At 36.0% G+C, this 23,125-nt stretch overlaps 1 protein-coding gene across 6 annotated transcripts in view; it reads left to right on the forward strand.

Moving 5' to 3' along the window:
* The window catches only part of PAK5 (p21 (RAC1) activated kinase 5), a 436,232-nt gene that overhangs the window by 134,038 nt on the left and 279,069 nt on the right, over positions 1-23,125 (forward strand). Inside the window, exon 1 of one of the 6 annotated variants that reach the window (XM_074287872.1) lies at positions 1,872-2,022. The exons of 4 other annotated variants lie outside the window; for them this stretch is intronic. The gene's annotated coding sequence lies outside the window, so the exon portion shown is untranslated. Of the gene's footprint in view, positions 1-1,871; positions 2,023-23,125 lie in introns of those variants that run through there. One more of the 6 variants, XM_074287873.1, reaches the window with a different exon arrangement.

Below are 23,125 nucleotides of genomic sequence, written 5' to 3' on the forward strand. Positions count from 1 at the left end.
AAATATGTTCTCTGTTCTTTCATTTAAAAGAATAGGAATCATAACATTTCCCTGTTATAAAGAGGAATATTTAAGAAAGGGGAGCAGAAAGGAAATTTTTTCTTAGCAAGGATTTATGTTTTTGTATGGCAACTATTGCTGCATGGGCTTTGAGTAAATGAAAAATCCGAGAGCCAGAGAAGGATAATTACTTTGCAATTAACTATTTAGCCATGGGAGGATACTGAACAATGTTAGTACTGCATATGCAAATCTTCTGTAGGCTGTTGAAGATAAATCCATTTACCAAAGAAAGGATTGGATTTGAGACTATAGAATCTAGGTTCAATCTTGTCTCCGCTTATTCGTTTGACATCGGGCAACTTCTTTTGACTTTGGTGCTGTCCAAAAGAAGAGGGATGGGATTGATTTAGTTAAGATCTCTTCGGACTAAACAAACTAAATGAAAAACCCTTCAGAGAACAGCTGCTTTTTCATTCTTTGATGGAAAATGCCTCAAAAGAGATGAGTATTACTTCCTTAAATCCTAAAGAAGGGCCTTCCAGTGCCTTCGGATTACCCCCAATGGGAAAACTCAATAACTATGGTATTCACTCCCATCTTCCATACAACGTGGATTTTGAAAATTCTTGGAAGAAATGTCTGGAGTGCTGAGGAAAAGTCAGCTCTTGGGAAAGTTTACTTTTTTAACGACAGGAAAAGAATTTGAATATCTATCTTTCTCTTTGCCAGCTGGAAGTACCAGCAGTAATTCTGCTGAAAAGCCTGCTTACTTGAATGCAATCACTTTCTCTTAAATTCAGAACCTGTTAGTTTCCCTTATTGAGCATGCCCAGACACATTATTGGAAGTACTGAATATTTGACTCTCCGATCCAGGTTTTAGCTACAGCTAGGGGAAGGCAGGCAAAGAGATTGTGGAATAGGTTGTAAAAGATAAGGACCGACCCTGCACCCCCTTCACCCGGCTCTAACCTTAACCAAAGGGCAAAGGGTGAGAAAGCGACTAAGGGTGTGGTCAATCAGGCCAGTGGAAAGAGGCTTCGGAATTTATTCTTTACCTATATCTGATAGAAATTTCCTCACATTGTAAAGGAAGAGGTGCCCCAACCCAATCTCAGTCAGGTTTTATTGGCAGAACCATTCATGGATCCATAAGCTTAAAGTCACCAGAGAGCTTCGTTTTTAAGGAAGATGCAGTTATCCCCAAGAGAAACTTTAAGAATAGTTGCTGTTGGCACCTAGAACTACCTCTGACCACCACGAAGGGTGGGATGTATTGGAGGTAGGAAACACCCAAGACAGTTTGAATCACTAGGTTGTCCACTCTGAGAGCAGAGCACAAGACTGACTTCCAGTCTCCAACAATGTATCTATTTTGCAGGGATAAGAATGGCAAGTCCACATTCATCCCAGGGTAGCCTTAGGGACGGCCTTTGCAAAGTGCTCCCCGACCTCCACACACCTCCTGATTCTACTTGTCAAATTGTAAACTGAATGTCCAGGCTTGGAGGTGGGTGACATGCTTCTCCCCGGTCAAAGATAAAGTAACTTCAGGCAGTAAAAAGCAGCTTTCTTCGAGCTTCCGTTGCCACCGTCTTTCTCTTGGGTACCAGCATATTCCGGGGTCAGGCTGGTCCTCGTGGAGCCACCCTCAGCTCCCCACGCCCACCCACCCACCCACGCGAGGCCGGCCCCTCTGCCTGAGCCAGTCTGTCCTCTTGGCTGCAACTAAAACACGGAGAAGTGGATTTAGCAGAGAGAAAAACCCCTCCGTGGTTCCAAACGCCGGAACTGGGCATGCTCAGTCGAGAGAGTAGGTTTGGGTCTCATGTAGGAAGCTTTGGTTCTATCCACCCTCTCCTCCCCTCCGCTCCCCACCCCCGCCCCCCTTTCCCCAGCCCAGCCTGTAGTAGTTACACACTGTGCACCCAGGGAGACTGGGAACATGGCGCTTGGAGCGATGTAACAGGGGAGAGAGAAAGGGGATGCAGCCGCTGCTTTTCTGACAGCCAGCTACCAGGTAGGGGCATCTTGCGGGGCGGCGATGGAGAATGGGGAGGGCGACGCTGCTTTGGGAGATGTGCTCAGATGGGACCGGGAGCATCCTTCTCCGCCAGAGTGCCGGGCACGCGAGGATGCGAGTCCGGTGCAAAAGCCAGCTCTCTGACAGTGCAATTGTGCATCTCCTAGGAGATGCCCAGGACCAAACTGCTCGAAGAAGCAGCCTGAGAGACAGGTACCTCTGTCAGATTCGTTACCGTCTGCATCTTTCGCGCAAGCTTCCGTTGATCGAATGAGAGGCAGATTTCTGACGCCCGGGTGAGAGACGGGCATAGAAAAGCCCGGATAACTCACTGAGCGAGAGCGATGGTACCCGGTACGGCTCCTGAGCTCCAAAGCGCTGCCAGTTCTTTGTGTATCCAGGAGCATATGTCCGGTGTAGACGCAGGCTCCGAGAGATGCTTCTCCGGAATAGTATCCAACGTGTCCAGATACGTTGGCAGAAAAGGAATCCGGTGTGCATTTTGTTCTTCACAGGTGTGGACTAAAACAAATAAGTGAGGTGCTAGGAGTCTTGAGCTTTCCTTTGTTGTGGCGTGGCGTGTGTGGATGGAAACCCGGAAACTTGTCATTTTAGGCACGTGTGTGGCGCACAATCCAGGGGTTGCTTTTTCCTCTGAACTCTGCCAAAATGATGTAGAGCCTTAGATTCGTGGTGGGTAAACTTCAGTCCTTCGAGGTGTCGGGAAAGAGTATTAGTGCTTCTTTTAGGTAGTCAGTGCAATTTAAAAAGATTGTGTGCATAGCTACAGAGCTAAACATGGGACAGCAACTAAATCAGCAACGAAAAATTCAACATAAAATTTTAGTGAAGTCAATTTAACTTGTGTATCCAAAAAATTAAATGGATGAATACTCAAAGAGAAAGATTACTTTTGAGTGGCTCAGTATTTGAGTGAAAGAGACCTAGGAAACCTAGTCTTAGCCCATTTTTGACATGAAGTAGCAGCATGACCTTGGAGAAGTCATTTAACCAATCTAGGCCTGAATTTCCTTATTCCCAAAATTAAGATTTATACCAGAGGATTTCTAGGATTTCTTCTAGCTCAAAAATCCTATGACTCTACAATTCCAGATCCATTGTAGTACAGGAACAGTTATGGCAACTTACATTTGGCCAGAACTTAGAACTTTTTAAAAGCAAGTTTACCTCTAGTGTTTTAATCTCATTTGATCTTCCCAACAATCCTGTGAGATAGTTTGAGCAAATAAATATAGACATTTTATTACTTAAAAAATAAAAGAGTTGGCAGACCTTAATATGGAGTGACTCTAAAATGAACATGGTTAAATGTGAAGTAAATAGAAACTATTTTTTTTTTTATCAAGTAAACTGAGAATTTAGGGAAAATGTGATTAGCTAAATTCAGCATTGTGTGTGTGTGTGTGTGTGTAATGTAATAATATTATTTTAAGAGTACATGAGAATGTTTCTGAAATAAGAAGAGAGTGTTAATTTCATTACTAATACTAATAGTATAATAAAATATTTTGTTGACTAATGAGAAAGGGCAAGAAATATATGTATTTATCCTTTATCCTTGTATAAGATTTTGTAACTTAGATTTGCAGAATTTAATTAGAGATCATTTAGCCTAAGCCTCCCACATTAACATAATGGCTGTGGTTTTTAGTACAAAGTAAGTAGAAAAGTCTTTGAAGTTCTTTTTCTTGGTGTATTCCACATGATGAAAAATCTTGCTTCTGCTACAGCTGGATTGATACTATTCTGAGGAGAAAGTTTAATAACAACTATAATATTGGCTGACCCTAATAGAGGAGTAGAAAGATTGATGACTAGGATCATTAAGAAGAAATAGTGAAATATATTTTTCTTAACAATTTATGCAGTCTTCTAGATGACTAATGAAATATAGCTATAATGTGCTTATCCAGAAGTTTCTTTTCCATCAGCCTTAACTAGCAGAATCTAGATTAAGAACTAGATAAGATTAGCAGAACCTTTAAATAAGTTTGTAAGTGAACTAAGAAGGTCTTATAGGCCAAAGCTTTTACAAAGTCTATGCAGAAAAGCTCTTGGGTACTTAGAAAAGATCTGCTTGTCTTTTTTATGTCTGACTTAGAAGTAGTTCTGACAAACTTAGTTATCTGTTTTTCCAAAAAAGTTGTTGCTAATTTCTGAAGTGAAGGGATAAGTGGGAAAAAAACACACAAGGTCAATCTGAAATTCAAAAAGCATAATGATATATGGGCCCTTTGAGAGTTAGGAACAAACAGGTGGTGGTCCTCCCTAAACTGCTCATTGATGCTTATAGCGATAGACTTGAATCACTAAGAAAAGCTTAAATTGTATTCAATGTTAAACCTTTCAGCCTAACTTTTCAGAATCATCAAAGCCAAGTTCTTAATACATAGGGTATGTCACAGACATTTTCCCTCAAAATAGGTTTATTTTATTCATTCTGGTTTTCAAATGAGATATAACTTAGAATGCTTTAAGTAAGATCCAGAATAAAGATAATTGTAAGCAAAGACATTGAAAAAAGAAAGTGGGAAATGTTACTCCATTAAAAAGTTGTTCAGTTTGGCTGTAATATAAAATATAAAAGGAGTGATATAAGATACGGCTGAAAAGCTAAGAGTACCAGATTGTAGAGCATAATGAGTGACAGGTAGAGGAGTCTGACCTTTAATTGATAAGCAAAAGGGGCACCAGTGATGAGTTTTGAATAGAGAAATAACATGATTTGTATGTAAGCAAGACTTTAGTCTTGCAGCAATATGAATGGGAATGATGGGAAGGAGAGGAGAAGACCTGTTGTCATTTCATTCATATCTGATTCTCTTGTACCCCATTTGGATTTTTCTTGGAAAAAATACTGGAGTGGTTTGCCCTTTTCTTCTCCACCTCATTTTATAGATAAGGAAACTGAAGCAAAAAGTTATGGTTAAGTGATTTGCTCTGGATAACATAGCTACTAAATGTCTGAGATCACATTTGAACTCAGGTCTTCCTGACTCCAGAGTTGGCCCTTTGTCCATTATGCCTTCTAGCTTCCCAAAAGAAGGTCTGTTAGGAAAATAGAATAAAATTGAGCGACTTATACTAGGGTGATGGCAATGGGAGTAGAGATAACTTATAGGAGAGATATAAGAGTGAATGATAACACAAGATTTCATACTGAGGAGTCATAATGGTTAGTAGAAAGTGAGCAAGAAGAAGAATAGTATCTTCTCTGATCCAGTAAAATTTGTTACATGGAAAATAGCAATCAACTCCTTTCTGACTTCACTTAAGAATGTATAGTAAAAAATAAACTTTAACTAAATCCAGAGAGGATGTTAAGCTAGATTAAAGGTAGAATTTCCTGATGAGGAAACTGTTTAGAGATAGCATGCACTGGAACTCCATACAGTTGCCAAAATGATTTTCAAAGAGAACAAATTTATGTTATTTTTCTATCAACAAACTCAGGTTACTATTACCTCTAGATTTGAATATCTACTCCTTTTTTTGACACTTAAAAGCCCTTCAGTACCTGGCCCCAAACTATTTTTCCAGATAGTTATTACCTTTCATGAACACTACAGTCAAGTCAAATTGTTCTTCTTGAAACTCCTCAAATACAGTCTCAAATTATTATCTTCACATCTTTGCACTTGTTGGCCCCTTAGACTAGTATGTCCTCCCTTTTGGTATCTGCCTTCTAGACTTCCTAATTTCCTTGAAACTCAATTTAGCAAATACAAATCAAGACTTTTCTGATTATCCTCCTCCTTCCCACCCCCACCACTAATGGCTTTCCTCACAAAATTATCTTTACATCATTTTGTGTGTATATATCCATATACACAAATGTGCTGTTTCCCTTAGCAAGATTGTAGATGATAAAGATGACTTTTTTTCTTTTTCTTTCTTTCTTTTTTTCTTTCTTTTTTTTTTGGACCTAGTAACTCCAGTACCTAGTATTATATGTATCTATTAGGTGTTTAATAAATGCTTTTCAATTGATCAGTCTTAGAGAATTGGATATCCAATATATAATTGGATTATAATTTAGAAATTGTTACCTATATTAGACAGATAAATGTTTAGATGGAAGCCTATTAGTGGCCAATCAGTGGCCAAATAATATTTTAGATCCCTAATTATCCATATGTTTAGATGATTTTTTTTTAATAATTAATTGAGGCAAATGTTGAGGTTATTAGAACACTTAAGCTGAAGTCAGAAAAACCTGAGGTCAAATTCTGTTTCTGATGTTGTGTAGCTCTGTGATCCTGGAAAAGTCACTTCACATGACTTTTAGCTTCTTTATATGTGAAAGGAGCAGGTAAAGCTCTAAGGATAAATAATAAGTACTTGAGACTAAGTGTTATATAAAAGTCAACTATTTTTGTTGATAAACTTTTGTCTACAAAGTTTTTGTAATAGGAAAGGAATAGCTTTCAGATTGAGATGAAAAATTAATGCCAGATATTTTATTTAGTAAAACCTTACTTATATTTTCGGGGATACTGAATAGCATCAATTCTGAAACAAATAGCTATTTCAGTACTCTACATTCTTTTTATGTTATGGAAAACTCTGGTAGTATAGGAGCCATATGAGTGTGACATAGGTTATGGTATTTCTAGAGAAATGTTCATGATTTTGGAAGACTTGAAACCACTGAATGAATTTTGACTATTTGGCTATTCAATATGATATTCTATATGTTTAGACTTGTTTAAAAGTTCAAGTCATCCCACTGACTGCCTGACTATGCAATGTGACAATCAGAGGAGCAAATAAATAATGGATACATTAGTGTTCATGCAATAAGTATGTTAACTCAAGTTCTTTTTGTGTGTTTGTATTAATTCCCTTTTAAAACAGTATTTTATTTTTCCAAATACATGCAAAGGTAATTTTCAATATTCACTTTTGCAAAATCTTGTGCTCCAAATTTTTCTTCCTCCCTTCCTTCCTCTAGACAGCAAGCAATCTGATAAAACTTAAACATGTGCAATTCTTCTAAATATATTTCTATATGCATCATGTTGTGAAAGAAAAATCAGATCAAAAAGAAAAAAATGAGAGAAAAAAGGCAAAGCAAATAAAAAACAACAAAAGGTGAAAATACTATTCTTTGATCCACATTCACTCTCCGTAGTTCTCCTGGATGAGGATGGTACTTTCCTTCATAAGTGTATTGGAATTGCCTTGAATCACCTCATTATTGAAAAGAGCCAAGTCCATCACAGCTGATCATATAATCTTGCTTTTGCTGTGTACAGTGTTTTCTGTTTCTACTCACTTCACTTAGCATTAGTTCATGTAAGCCTTTCCAAGTTTTTCTGAAATCATTGGCCCAAGTTTTAAAAAATAAATATCAGTTATAAAATTTCTTCTGTAATACAGCAGCATAAGGGTGAACTGTGTAATTTGTCATAGGAATAAACTATGAAGGATTCTGATATTTTTGGTATTTTTATACATATAGATATTCCTTTGCTATATCTTCTTCTCCACTTCCCATCTAAATTTGTTGTTCAGTCATATCCTACTCCTTGTGATCTCATTTGAATTTTCTTGGCAAAGATACTGGAGAGATTTGTCATTTTTTTCTCCAGCTCATTGTATAGATGAGGAAATTGAGGCAGAATTAAGTGACTTGCTCAGGATCACATAGCTGATTAATGCCTGAGGTCATATTTGAACTCAGGAAGATGTCTTCTTGACTTTTTGAGCACACTTTCCACTCACTGACTGACTGCCTGACTGTCCCTATTATCTATATAGAAATAGTCAGAGTTTCAGCCAAAGCCTGGCATGTAGTAAGTGTTTAAAAAATGCTATCTGATAGATTCAGGATTGGGGGGCAGGGAAAGGGGGGTAGTACAGAGAAAAACTAACCCTTCTGTATTCATGAGTAGTTAAAGTCAAAAGGGGGACTAGCTCTATTTTGCAATTAAAATTCAGCTAAAGTTGACAGAATATATGAGCAACTTTTGTAGTTATCTGAATGGATAATTATCCGCTCAGAGAAACATGGCCACTTTCATAATGGAAATTGTGAAAATTGGTAGATTTCTATTTCTCTAGTTAATTGTGTATCACTACCCACAATTCAATATGAAAGCACTTGACGTCTTCTCACCTTCTATTTGAGAGACAGACAGACAGAAACAGAAAGACAGAGATACAGAAAGACAGACAGAGGCAGAGATACAGTCAGAATCAGACAGAGTCAGACAGAGAAAGGGAAAAGAAAGAGAAAGAGGAAGGTGGAGAAGGAGAGGGAGAGAGAGAGAGAAAGCTAGAGAGTACTGGAAAATATATACTCTGTTTAGAGCAAAGATTTTCTCTAGTGAGGAATGGAGATGCACAAACATGAATTAAACTACAAATAGAATAGGTTAGGAAGTGCAGGGGGTGTAGAAACAAAAGATACTAGTCCTTTTTTTAGGAGGGAGATGGAAGAGAGCTTAGAAATCAACTAATTTAAGCCTTCTCATTTGACAGATACAGAAGTTGTAGTCACACAGATAATAAATAAATGACAGAGCTAAGATTTAAACTCAGGTTCTAAAACTCCAAATCCCTACTTTAATTGTATCACTCTCAGCCACCATCAGGAAAGCTTCTTGAGGTAGATAAAATTGAAATTGTTCTTTAAGGGATAGATTAGATTTTCTCAGGAAAAAAGAAAGAAGGAAGGCATTCTGGAACTAAGGAATTATCAAACAGCCATTAAGTGTTTATTAAATGCCTATGGTGCGCGAAGAGTGGAACATCCTGACCAATGATATGGAAGCAGGAGAACATAGGCAGATAATGTTCATGTAAGATTGGCTTAAGCATAAAATAGGTGAGGGAAGATAATTTCAAAAGACAGAATGGGACGAAATTGTATAGTGCAGTCTTAATACTGGCAAGCATTTCTTACATGATGATAGCTTTGGAAAAGTATTAAAAAGAAGTGGCTAACTGTATTCTACTATCAGAATGTAATATCCTTAAGAATGGGACACTTTCAGGGAAAGAGGACTAGACCTGGCTTGTGAGTTGATTAACATAGGTAACTCTCCAAAAAGGAAACTCATTTATGTTAGTTCATTCTCCACAACTGAGTCTTAAGGAGTTGACTAGAGCACTGTGAAATTAAGTGACATGCCCATGGCTTATTTATATGTTTCAGAAGTCTGCATCATCATCTTCACTTTAAGATAAGTTTTTGATATACCATGTTGCCTGGAGCCTGACACACAGTACTTAATACATGTTGGGCATTATCTTTAAAAATTCTTTAAAAAAAAAAAAGGATTATGACTAAGTTTCTATACTGTGTACAACCAGATAACTTAAAATTGTTATGATAGCACCTGTCAGTTGTAAAACATTTTATGATTTTCAGAATGCTTTTTTATATGCTAACTCATTTCATCTTCACAATAACCTGGCAGTGGTAGGTATTATTTCAATATTTACTAAGAGCTTACATATTTCTAAGCGATATACTTGAATTTGGGGATTTGAAGATCACAAAATGATAGGTATCGTTTCTGCCTCCAGGGAGCTAATATTCTACTGGTGATAGGTAGCATGAACATAGATAAGAATGATATAAAATGATAAGGATAAGGATAGAAGAAATAACCAGGTTAAACAATGCACGAAAATTTGAGGGAGACACTTAGGGCAGGTAGAATTATCTTCTTGTAGATGAGGAAACCAAGGCATAGTTGTATGACTTGTCCACAAAGAGATCTAATGAATCCTGGTTCTGTGCTCTTTCAGCTTTATAATTTTATTATTTTTGTTTACGTATTAGGATGTTTTTTAAAAAGGGAACAAAGACAAAAGGAACAGAGTATTCTAAACAAAATATTAAATTGTTATTAACAAGTTTTTAATTTCTACCACTTTAGCAAACTAACGTAGCTTCTTCCTCATGTATTCCTACTAAACAGAAAGACATAAAGGATGTTATGAAAGGATTTAAGAGGTCAAGGCATTTCTTTCCAACAGGCATGAGGAGAGAAAATTATTTAATCCTATTTGCATAACAGGTCAAAAGGCCAAACATATCCAAGAAGCTGAAGAAAATCATAGTGCAGACTGTAATCTCAAATGAGGGTAAATAAATGTATGAGTTTTTTGATAAATGGCATGTGGATAAACATGTGGTCGCTGAGAATGTTAACACACCCACTGTTGTATTTCCTAAACCATGTTATGAACGTCCTTGATTGACCACATGCTTCTATTCTGAAAACGATTGATTTTTTAATGCTTCAACAGAGTATTATTCAGTTCTGCCCATGTCAGTAGTAGCCTTGTTTCCATAGTAACTAATATATATTAAAAAGAGAAAAAAAGGATGGGAGACTTACTAAAGAAAATGAAACAAAGTCTGTGACCCCAGTAAGGATTTACCAAAAGTGAGATCTAAAGCTTTTAGGACTACAGAGGGAGAATATTAGGGATGGGGAGTGGGGAGTACTGGGAGCAATGGGAGGTGAACCCTGAAAGTTGCATCTTTAATTAATGCCAATTGAAACTCTGATTTTTAAGTATCAGTGGAAATAACTTCATGATGGAGCAGCAAGTTGTAGACTCTTGCTGGGAGTCTCAGTTCTGGGACTGATGCTGGGAGTACCAGCTCCCACAAGTGAACAAAGGTGAGAGGCAGAGTATTGAGGAGAAGAGTTCTCATCCCAACATGCACATTTTCAGGATTTTGATACAGTGTGTATTGTACTTGGAAACGGGGAATACTGTTTTGTCTCCTCCAAAGGTCACTAAGGATTCAGAGACGTTTCTCAATGGCATCTGTAACAGATAGACGGAATAAGAATATATTCCCATCTTTGGGATAGATAAGGGAATTAATGCACATGTTTCATTATTATACAATTTAAGTCTTAGATTGAAATTAAATATTTAAAAAAGTAGAATAATATAATCTTGCGTTTGGCATGAACTTCAGAGTGCATCAATCTAATTACCTATTTGAATCATAAATCCCTTCTATTATATTTCCATTAAGTGGTTCCTGATTTGGACACATTGTTTTTGAGAGTGACAGAGAGCTCACTACCTCATGTCGGCAATTAGTGAGTGTCAAATAATAATAAGCTTTTCGAAAGCAGTGATTATTTTATTCTCTGTATTAGTATTCTCTGCACCAAGTACACATAGTAGGTGCTTCATGAATATTATTCAGTTATTTTTCAGTTGCATCCAAGTCTTTGGACTCCATATGGGATTTTCTAGGCAGGGAGACTGGAATGGTTTGCCATTTCTTTCTTCAGCACTTCATAAGTGGTTATTGATTAATTGATTGATAAAAATAGCCTATTCTATTTTAAAATCAGCTCTAGTTGTTAGATGGTATTCTTTATATTGAGCTGAAATCTGTGACCTTGTAATTTCTTCCCATTGATCATAATTCTTTCTTTGGTTGTTGCAAGAATAAGACTAAGATTACTTTTTTTTTGCACAGGAGAACCTTTCAAAATATCAAGATATCTATTATGCACTTTTCCTCCTACCTTCTCTTCTCTGAGAAAAATGCCATAGTTCTTTCAAAAATTTTGCATATGCATGGTTTCAGTTCTCCTTACTATCCTTCCTGGTCATCCTCCTTAAATTTAAGGCAAAAGCCATTTCAGAAAGAAACATTTTCAAAGTCAACTATTAGGCAAAGTCAAGAATAAAGTTTTCTCTACTGTTTCACACTTTAATTGAAATATATACTCAGAAACATTTGGTGGAAAGTTTTTACATAACTAGCTATGTTTTAGCAACTAACTTTTCAATAAAATTTCCAACATATGAGAATTATAAAACCTTCCCCCTCATGGCTCATTTGGAATTATCCCAAAACAGAAAAGCGCCCATGAGCTCCTTGGAAATAGATACCATATACCTAAAATAAGATAGTGTCATCATTCATAAAACTTTGACATCTTCTAGAAAATATAAACTATTCATGTGTTAACATGTCTTCTGGAAATGAAACATGAAAAAAATCTAGAAATAATGTATGTAGTGTAGGAAAGCTAACTAAGAACAAAATCAAATAAGACATTCATCACAGTGAATGGAAAAAAAAATGTAATGAGCAACTAATGAGATTGTAATCCAGAAGTCGCTAGCATTTTTTACTGTCAAGGGATTGGGGTTTCTCTTCAGTCTTTCAGTCTTTATTCTAAAACTACTACTCTTAGTTGATAAAGAATTTTGTTATGCTGGAGTTCAGTGTATGTAGTGATTTTATTTCTCATTATCAAGAAATTTTTTCCCCTTGTTCTGGCTTTTAGACCCTTTAAATTAGTGGGATAAAAATAAAATAAAGAATGTGTACTTTCAATATTCAGTTGAAATTATAGATCTGAAGATTATTGATATGAAATGATGATGATAAATATGTAAATATTTGTTTTTTATAAGAGTGAGGATCATGGTTGTTGTAAACTTGCCCTCTGCTTTTAATGATGTTTTTATCTGGGTCAAACTAATACAAATATAATCAATTTTCCATGTATAAGTGTCAGCACTTACACAGTTTGCTTTACAATTCTCTTTATGATTGAGAACTAATCCTGCTTTAGGATAAAGATAAAGGCGAACTTCAAAAGACAAAAAAAGAAAAAAAAAAGCAACTAGATTCAGGAACCATGTCCTTTTATAAATTTAAAATTTGGAAAAATAGTAATCTCAAAAGAAACCCTAAAATACAGCACAATTTACCTTCATAAAACACACATGCAACCCTAACAGATTACTAGCCTTTGTTACCCACTACATCCCTGACATCTTGATTTCACACTAATGGACAACTTCCCCAACTTTTTTTTTTCAGCCAATGGGCACAAGAACAAGAATTTTCAAATTGTACTCTACACAAATCTGTGTATAACTGAGCATAGAGCCATACTGTTGATGCATATATCTCTCAAAGTCTTTTTCTCTTCAAAAAGAAGAAAATCTTAACCATTTATTTGAAATTTAGGGGTGTTAGATAATTATACCTGTAATTGTTTGCTAATGTTGAAAAATGGATCATAGTTAAGTCTCAGCCTGATCTTATGATCAGCCAGAGTGGGTAAAATATTCTGGGACTCTCACTCGCTGGTGAATAACCATTCACCCATGTAATGCAATTTTGTGCTTTCAGGGCATTGGAGTACCAGTTGGTAAGCTGACATTAATGAGACCCTGATGCCCAGACTAATGTACTTCACATGGGTGATCATTGTACTTTTCCTAACTCTACATAGGGATAGATCCCCCAAGTTGGGAAATATTTAGAAATGGAACCAACCAAAAGACACTGAGCATCTGTGTAAGCTTCAGGCAAATGACTCCCTGAAAATACAAAAACAAGATGAAAAAATAAAAACAAAAATATAGGGAGCATTGGAATAAAAGGCTAAAATAGATTAAGTATGTGAAAATGAGTTCTTGAAGATACTATTCTTGGGTTTATCACATGTTCCAAATGGCTCTATTGATCATTATAATAACACATTCAAATAGTATTTTATATTTTGCAAGGAGCTTTTCTCACAATTCTATAAAATAAGGGCTTTAGTCATTTTTATTTTTCAGTTGTTTTGATTTTCAATTGTGTGCAATTTCATTTCTCCATTTGGGATTCTCTTAGATCCTAGTTTGTCATTTTTTTCAAGTTATTTTATAGATGAGGAAACTGAGGCAAACAGTTTATGTGATTTGCCCAGGGTCACACAGCCAGTAAGTGTCTGAGGCCTAACTTGAACTCAGGAAAATGAGTTTAGGCCCAACTATCCACTGAGCCACCTAGCTGTCCCACTGCAGTCATTATCTCAATTTTATAGAGGAGGGAACTGACCCCTGGAGAGATTGTTAAATGGCTATTCAGTGCCTGAGTTGTACATGTCATGTGAAATTCAAGTCTAGATCTCTGCCATACTGCCTCTCATTAATGAGACATTGTCAGGCAATAGGGTATAATGGAAAAATGACTGGATTTGGAATCAGAGCATCTGGGATACATCTGGGGACTTAGACAATCCTGGATAAATCACTGAATATTTTTGTCACATTTAAAAATCTATCTTTTCACTTAGATTTTCTTTAGAAGAAATTTCTAGTCAGACCTGGTATTTTTTCAGATCTGGGGGGCCAGAATTGGCAACTCTGACATATGAAGATTCTTGGGGTCCCAAGGTTCCAACTATTATTAATAATCCCCTTTGTACATCCACATTGTATTCTGGCTGATGGGAACAATCAATATTTGGATGGCAGGTACTTGGAGAAAGAAATCCTATGAATCTTCTCTTTCCAGAGAAATATTTGAAGAACCTATGGAGGAGGCCCAGAGAATGGCTAGAACTAGAAATCAATAATACATCACCCTTGAGATGTCATTGGTCCACTTCAAGAACAATGAATGAAAAACACCCGACAAGAACTAAAATAATTTATTATATTTAGTAACCACTACTTGTCTATAGCCAGTGCTTAGTTTTAGATTTTTTTTTCCTTAGCTGCTCAAGCACCATACAGTACCCACTATGCAATATTACTTCTACTTTTCTAAGACCAGTTTGACTTTGTCATTCCATTCCATTTTCAGATCATCTATGTGCCTTATATTTAGCATCGAAACAGATTTTTTTGTCTGAAGTTCTCTAGTACTTCCTGAATTTATGCTTCATTTTTGAAAACAATTAACAGTCAACAAATATTTTTTAAGCTTGTTCCAGATAGAGAAGCAAGGTGGCCCAGTGGATAAAGTGGTAGTTCTGGAGTCAGAAGGGCTCAACTTCCTGAGTTCAAATCTGACCTCAGACATTAACTATGGGATCCTGTTTCTTAACCCTATTTGCCTCAGTTTCTTTATCTGTAAAATGAGCTAGAGAAGAAAATGGTAAACTACTCAAGTATCTTTGCTAAAAAAAATACCTAATTCAAAGAATTAGATATGACAGAAAAACAACTGAATAACAACCTCCAAAAAAATTGCCAGATACAATGTTGCCTTTAAATTTAAAAAAAAATTTCCTTACCCTCAAGGAGTGCCATTCTCATAAGGGTGTAGGGGTAGGGGTTTGTGTGTGTGTGTGTGTGTGTGTGTGTGTGTGTGTGTGTGTGTGTGTGTGTGTGTCTTATAAGTTCTGAACATCCTTCTTCCTACTCAAACTCTCACAAATGAAGGGGGTCCCCTACTGTAATGATACTATGAACCCTCAGGATTCTAAGAGTACTTCTGAAAGTTTGGGATTGCGTTTTCTTGTCATATCAACTAGGAGCCTGATTATGGGGTATTCTTCCTATAATTATCATATAATTGGCCAGACTCAATTGATTTTTAGAGAAGTGATTTTTACTAAGATAGTATAGTAAGAACAGGAAACATCCTTCTCAGATTCTTACATTATCCTATAGGTACATACAGGATCCAGAGGAAAGTGGGCTAAAGTTTACAAAAGGATTATTCATAGGTCCTTTTTCTTTTCTCTCCTTTTCTCTCCTCTGGGGAAAGCTCAAGAAATACCCCTCAGACATGATTTAGTGTCTTTTCTGGTCTTCTGGAGAAGCCATGAATTTATGTATAATCTATTCGTGGTTCTCAATAGAAAGTCTGCCATCAATTGATATGAGGATATTGTAGGACGCTGAAAGAAAGGAAATCTCAAGATCCACCTTTAACCAAGGTAAGGCAGCAGAGTGCAAGGGTGAAAGGAAACTTCCAAAGGTTGAAGCCAAGCATCTTTTCTCCCTCTAAAGTAGTTCTTCCTCTAGGGGCTTAAATGGAATGTTTCTGTTGCTCTAATCTCCAGAATGACCCTGGTATTTTATAGATAACCCCTAAAGTATGTCCAGGATTCTTCAGCCTATCCAAACATTCTTTCTGTCCAACATTCTAGTTCCAATTACTGTTAGCAGTTAGTCCAAAGTCTGGATTTATGGAGACTTGTTCTCATTTCATTAAAGTATCAAGGCACCTTATTACTAAATGTGGGTTGGGATGATTTGATTGGGTAATTTAATTAACCCCATTCTGAACGATGTGTATGTAAGATATATATATATATATATATATATATAAAGGTGTTACAAGATAACTTTATAGGGAAAGACTCTATACCCTGGGGGACAGGGAAGGAGCTCCCTGCAGGTGGTGTAACTTGAGCTGAGTGTTGAAAGCTACCAGGAATTCTAAGAGGTGGAGGTGAGTAGGAATATTATTCCAAACATAGAGTGCAGCCAGTACAAAATTACAGAGATGGGAGGAGAAACATTTTGGATGAAGAACTGGGAGTACATGGGTAGGATATGCAGTACTAGAGTGGAGTCCTGTGTAAGCAGACTAGAAAAATGGAAGGAAGAAGTCAGGTTGTAGAGCACAGGGTGTCCCTGAGGTTTGGATAGAGTAGTGATTTGATCAGTCTTCTGCTTTAGGAAAATTACTTTGTCAGCTATGTGGAGAACGGGTTAGAGTGAACAGAGATTTGAGACAGAGACTAATTAGGAAGCTACTGCAGGAGTCTAGGTGAGAGGTGATAAAAGCCTGATTTAAGGTGGCAGCTCTGTGAGTGGAAAGCAGGAGACCTATATGAAACATGTAGTGAAGGTGAGAATCAGGATATTTGGCCACTGATGCAATATGTGTGTAGGGAGAATAGAGTGAGGAATCAGGAAAGACACTGAAGTTGAAAAGAGAACAAATAAGATAAATTCTGTTTTAGATAGGCTGAAATGTACATTCCTATATGAGATATCTACTTCAAAATGCGAGACAGGGAGTTGTCAATGTGGGGCTAAAGTTTTGGGAGAGGTTAGGACTGGAACTATAATCTCATTTGCTTAGAGATAGTTTGAATTGATGGCAGCTGTTAAGATCAACGAGTGAAAGAGTATAGACAAGAAAATGGAAAAGGACACAAGAGTTTTGGGGTATACATATAATTAGGGGATTTCATGTGGATGAAGATCCAGTAAAAGATGAGAGGAGTTAGACAGAGAGGAAGAGAAATAAGAGAGAGGTGTCCCAGGAAGAGAAGGTGGTCATAGTGGGGAGTTCTTCAGGAAGATAAAATAGGATAAGGATTGAAAAGAGCCATTACATTTGGCACTTAAACAATCACTGGCAAGTTTGGAAAAGGCAGTTTCAGCTGGATAATGAGGTGGGAAGTAAGATTAATGAGTTTAGAAGTGAGTGAGAGGAGAATAAGCTGACACACTGAGTATATAGTTGACTTGAAGAATATCACTGAGAAGGGAAGGAGAAATGCAGGATGATATTTTAGGGAGAATGGTAAGATCTAGTGAGTGTTTATAAAGGATGGACTTACTGATAGCAAGGAAGAAAACTGTAGATAAAGTTAAATTGAAGATTTGGGGAGAGAAGGTTTGATAGAAGAAATCTGCCTGAGAATATGGGATGGGATGGCATGAAGGACAGATGTAGAAAGATTGGACTTGGCAAATAGAAGAGCCATCTTTTTATTGGATAATAAAGGAAGAAATAATAGAATGTCTAGAGATGTGAGCTTAATAGAAAGGGAAAAGGAGTTCACAGTACAGCTAATCTATCCATTAATATTAATGATTCCACAGATTCTCTGAGTTACAAGCATCTATTAATTTACAACCATAAAATAAGTACTGGCCCATATTCTTAGATCCTAAAGAGAACTGGGCCTGGAAAACTAGCAGTGGTTTCAAAGGAAATTAAAAATTTAAGTTCACAAATTAAATTTCTACTTTCTTAAAATAGTTTTCTTGGAAGTCAATATTCGGAGGGTCTGGGCATCTCTTCTGTTTTGGGAAGATGAGGACCACTTGAAATTCAAATAGGTTGGCACTGATAAATGCCAATAAATTAAATTTCTAGGGTAATATTTATTTTTCAGAGTATTATGTTTGAAATAAAATATTAGACCCCATGAGATGCAGAACGTATTTTTCTATCTCTTGGTGATCTGATTTTGTCCTTTTCTTTTTATATGTATGCATTAATTTTGTCATTGTGTTCCTCTTTGTTTTTTGATTTTCTTCAAGAAATAGAATAGTGTTGATATACTGATTTAGTCTGGAATTAAAATAAAATCATTTGCATATTCAAAGTGTATCTTAGTAGGGGGAAAGTCTATGATAATTACTACCTAAATGTTTCTTAGAGAAAAGGTACTTTATATGAATTACTGCTGTCAAGTTGTCTTTCAAAAGGCTGAGATGCTGTACTCTTAAGCTCACAACACACTGATCATCAGCCATGTTTTACATGTCCCACATTTTTGCCCTTATCATGTATCTTGTCTAATTCCTATAATTCTCTTTAGTATTGTTCTAAATATAAGTTTGAATTCTACAATGATGGGGAAAAGTCAGACTTTCATACATTATGATCTTACATGTTGAGCTGGAAGAAGGTACCTTACTGATCATCTAAGCCAACCCTCTCATTAACAGGTAAAAGAATTGAAACCCAGGAGAGGGAGGTCATAGCATTATAGATCATGGTGACATAGAGCCAGAGCTGGCAAGGACATTAAGGTTCATCCAGTCCCTCCTCTCATGTCATATATAACCCCATATCTAGACTTTTGCAATTCCTTACTGATTAGTCTCTCTTCTCCATAACAATTCACCAAATGATTTTCCTAAGTGCGAGTCTGATCATGTCAGCCCCTGACTTACTCAAGGGGTTCCTATTGCTTCCAGCACCAAATACAAAATTCTGTTTGTCATTTAAAGCCCCTTATAACCTATCCCCTTTATTCCTTTGCAGTCTTCTTATACCTTACTCCCTACTACATGTGTTTTGATTTAGTGACACTGGCCTCCTGGCTGATCTACCAACAAGACATCCCACATGTTGGCTCTTGGCATTTTCTCTGGATGTTCCCAAAGCATGGGATGTTCTCCCTTTTTAATTTTGCTTACCAACTTTTCAGCCTTCTTTTAAATTGGAATTAAAATCCCATCTTTTACATATATATATATATATATATATATATATATATATATATATATATATATATAGTGTATGGGTGTGTGCTTGCATAGTGTGTGTGTGTGTGTGTGTGTGTGTGTTTGTGTGTGTTTGTAGGTTATCCCCTTTGTAATTCCCCATTAGACTGTAAATTTCTTGAGATCAGAGTCTGTGTTTTGCCTCTTATTGTATTCTTAGGACTTTTGCATTGTACCTACAATATCATAGGTACTTAATATTGATTGATTGATTATATAAGAGGAAATTAAGTGATAAGTGGCTATACGCTATGATCTATAAATGATCCTATGAATTTTCCTGGGTTTCAGTTCCTTCATTGAATGAGAGAGATCAGTAGGGTACCTTATAGCTCAATATGTCTGATCTTATATATCCAGCCCCAGTCTCTTTTCTGAATTCTAGGTCTTCATCATCAACTGCTTGATAGTTCCATTAAATGTATCTCAGACTCAACATGTTCAAACAAGAATTAGTTTTTTCCTCTAAATTCATTCCTCCTCCAAACTTCTCTATAAGTTAATCTATGAATCTACAACTGCATTTGCCATTCCTTTGAATTGATGACCAGGGAGGCAATAATTCCCTTCTCTATTTGCTAATATAATTTAAAGTCTTATATTAGGAGATTTTCTTAATTGGGATAGTTTTCTTCCAAACTAAAAACATGTGGCTTGGAAGGTGATATGAGAAATAACAAGTAAATAATTTGCATAGCTCTTTAAATTTTGAAAAACACATTACAAATATCTCATTTTATCCTCACAAAAACAATTGTTTTTATTATCTTCATTTTAGAGATAAGGAAACTAAGGCAAATGGAAGGCAACTTCTCAGGGCAGCTAGGTAGTGCACAGAGTGCTGGTTCTGGAGTCAAAAAGACTCATATTCCTGAGTTCAAATCTGTCTTGGGCAAGCCACTTAACCCTGTTTGCATTAGTTGCCTCATCTGTGAAATGAGTGGGAGAAAAAAAATGGCACTCTAGTATCATTGCTAAGAAAACCATATATAGGATCATGAAGAGTTGTATAAAACTGAAAATGACTGAATAACGACAACTTGCCAGGGTCACACGTTAACTATCTGAAGTCAAATTTTTAACTCAGGGCTACTTTATTACTCCAAACCTGACACACTAATTTAAGAAGCAAGCAGAGAATATAATTAGGAAGGGTATTCACAAAAATGATATTGGGATCCAAAATAAAAATAAAAATCTAGCTCTCAAAGTTTGGCATCAAATTTATTTTAAGAAAACATTTACTGAATTTATGTTCTTAACAATAACCATGAACCATTCATGTAGTTTACTTCTGGTAAGGAGTAAACTACGGCTGGGCTTTTCAGAGGAAGATCTTTTTAATTCAGGCCCCTTTGATTTGGAATTTGTTGTGATTCAGAATGCATGATGGTGAACAAAAGGCTTGCTAAGCTAAAAAAAAATTAAAACAAAACCCTTAGACCATTTTTATTTATTTTTTTTTATTATAGCTTTTTATTTACAAGATATATGCATGGATAATTTTTCAGCATTGACAATTTCAAAACCTTTTGTTCCAACTTTTCCCCTCTTTTCCCTCACCCCTTCCTCCAGATGGCAGGTTGACCAATACATGTTAAATATGTTAAAGTATAAGTTAAATACAACATATGTATACATATCCATATAGTTATTTTGCTGTACAAAAAGAATCAGACTTTGAAATGGTTTATAATTAGCCTTTGAAGGAAATAAAAAATGCAGATGGACAAAATTAGAGGGATTGGGAATTCTATGTAGTGGTTCATAATCATCTGCCAGAGTTCTTTTGCTGGGTGTAGCTGGTTCAGTTCATTACTGCTCTATTGGAACTGATTTGGTTTATCTCGTCGTTGAGGAAGGCCACGTCCATTAGAGTTGATCGTCATACAGTATTGTTGTTGAAGTATATAATGATCTCCTGGTCCTGTTCATTTCACTCAGCATGAGTTCATGTAAGTCTCTCCAGGCCTTTCTGAAATCATCCTGCTGGTAATTTCTTACAGAACAATAATATTCCATAATATACATATCCCACAATTTATTCAGCCATTCTCCAATTGATGGACATCAACTCAGTTTCCAGTTTCTGCCCACCACAAAGAGAGCTGCCACAAACATTCTTGCACATACACTTCCCTTCCCCTTCTTTAAGATCTCTTTGGGATATAAGCCCAATAGCAGCAATGCTGGATCAAAGAGTATATGCAGTTTGATAACTTTTTGAGCATAGTTCCAAATTGTTCTCCAGAATGGCCTTAGACCATTTTTAAAAGGCATTTTGTGTAAGGTACTTCTGTTCATTAATGGTTCTTATTTATTCATTAAAATGAATGAAGGAATATAGAGAGAGTTCTTTTCATAAATAAAAACAAAACAAAACAAAACAAAAAAGTTTGAACTAAAGAGTATGATTTTTAGCTCTCCAAAGGACTTCAGAGATCATAAAATCCAAACCTTACATTTGATAAATGGAAAGATTACTTATAAAACTCAGGAAAGTCAAGTGAGTTGTTCAGCATTACATGGGGTAGTTTACAGGGGAGCTGGGGTTAAAACATTACAGTTTATTTTTTATCATATTTCTTCTTGTAATGTGACTGAACATCATGTTTTATTTAATCAATTAATTTTGAGATTGGGTTTACTAATCTTGCCCAGGTTAGAAGTACATGAGCTGCTCACTGGCTGATATCACTACTGTTTGGCACAGAATCTTGGAGGACCGGCTCCATTTCTAAATTAGGCTGGTTTGCCTCTTAGTCAATGTGGCAGCTGTCACTCTTGGGCACACATCATATTGATGCTGGACTTAGGCAAGCACTCTGATGAACTCAGTGATTCCAGCACCATCTTCCCAAGCTCAAGAGGTCCATCAATCTCCTCCTTCCAGATAGCAGGGACTCCTGATCATAATGGAATTTTTAAGTATATTAAAATTCTGATTTCACTGATTCAGGTAGATTTTGCCATTTAGTTTGAATTAATGTAGTTTTACTAATTTTGGGCTTTTGAGATGCACTAAGAAATCATTTCCTTAGGGAAAAAAAAGAGCCTTCAGTATTGCATTACAACAAAACAGGCCATCAAATTATATAAACATAAGCACATATGGAGTTGTCTTATTATGGATTTTTTTGAAAGTTGGTGAAATGTTGTCATCTGGAGCACAGAGTGGAATATTGAAATGTTTCTCTGTAGGTCAGTAGGATTACATTTAATTACCATTTTAATAGCAATAGAACAGGAAATAAATCAAATAGCAAAAAAAAAAAAAGATGTCAGTAATAACAATACTATGTGGTATTAGTATAGCATTTTGCTACATACAAAATGCTTTTTTAAATGTTTATTTGATTTGATCCTCACAGCAAACTTTCAGGGTACTTAAAGTAAAAAAAAAATCTTACTATTCCTGTTATACAGGTATAGAAATTAAATTTTAAGAGAGATTGTAATTTTTCAGTGGCACACAATAAGTGAGTTAGTCAGTCTCAGCACTCTTTACTCTAAATCTTATTTTTTGGACAATTATATATCAAAGTGAAAATTGTAAACCTAAAACAGATGGAAATGGCATTAAAGTTCTGTAAGACAAATAATTTACTTTTTTAAGGGTTAAGTGGCAGTTGGGGTTAAGTGACTTTCAGCCCAAGGTTACACGGATGCTAAGTGTTTCAGGCTGCCTTTGAACTCAGCCCAACTGACTCAAGGACCAGTGTTAATTTAAATTTTAGAGAAAAATCCTAATGAGTGTCATATTGTAAGATTAAATTTTTGAAATATTGAAATTTTGAAATTTGCAATTTAAAAACCATGTAGTATTTTCTGCTTATGTAAAAGTACATATTAGACAATTTTTCCAGAAGAGATGGGTAAACGCATAATATTACATTGGATATGTAGCATCTTTCTTTCCAAGAAGTTCAAAGCATTTCTCATATCTATCCATACAAATCCTTTGTGTGTACATAGACATGCAAAGGCATGCCCATATTTCCATTTTTAATTTTTTTATTCTGCAAATTACACAGTGATAGTTTATCCATTTAAAAAGTGGGGATAGTCCAATATTATTAACAAA

The sequence above is a fragment of the Sminthopsis crassicaudata genome, chromosome 2 (genome assembly GCF_048593235.1).
Source record: "Sminthopsis crassicaudata isolate SCR6 chromosome 2, ASM4859323v1, whole genome shotgun sequence".
Lineage (NCBI taxonomy): Eukaryota > Metazoa > Chordata > Mammalia > Dasyuromorphia > Dasyuridae > Sminthopsis > Sminthopsis crassicaudata.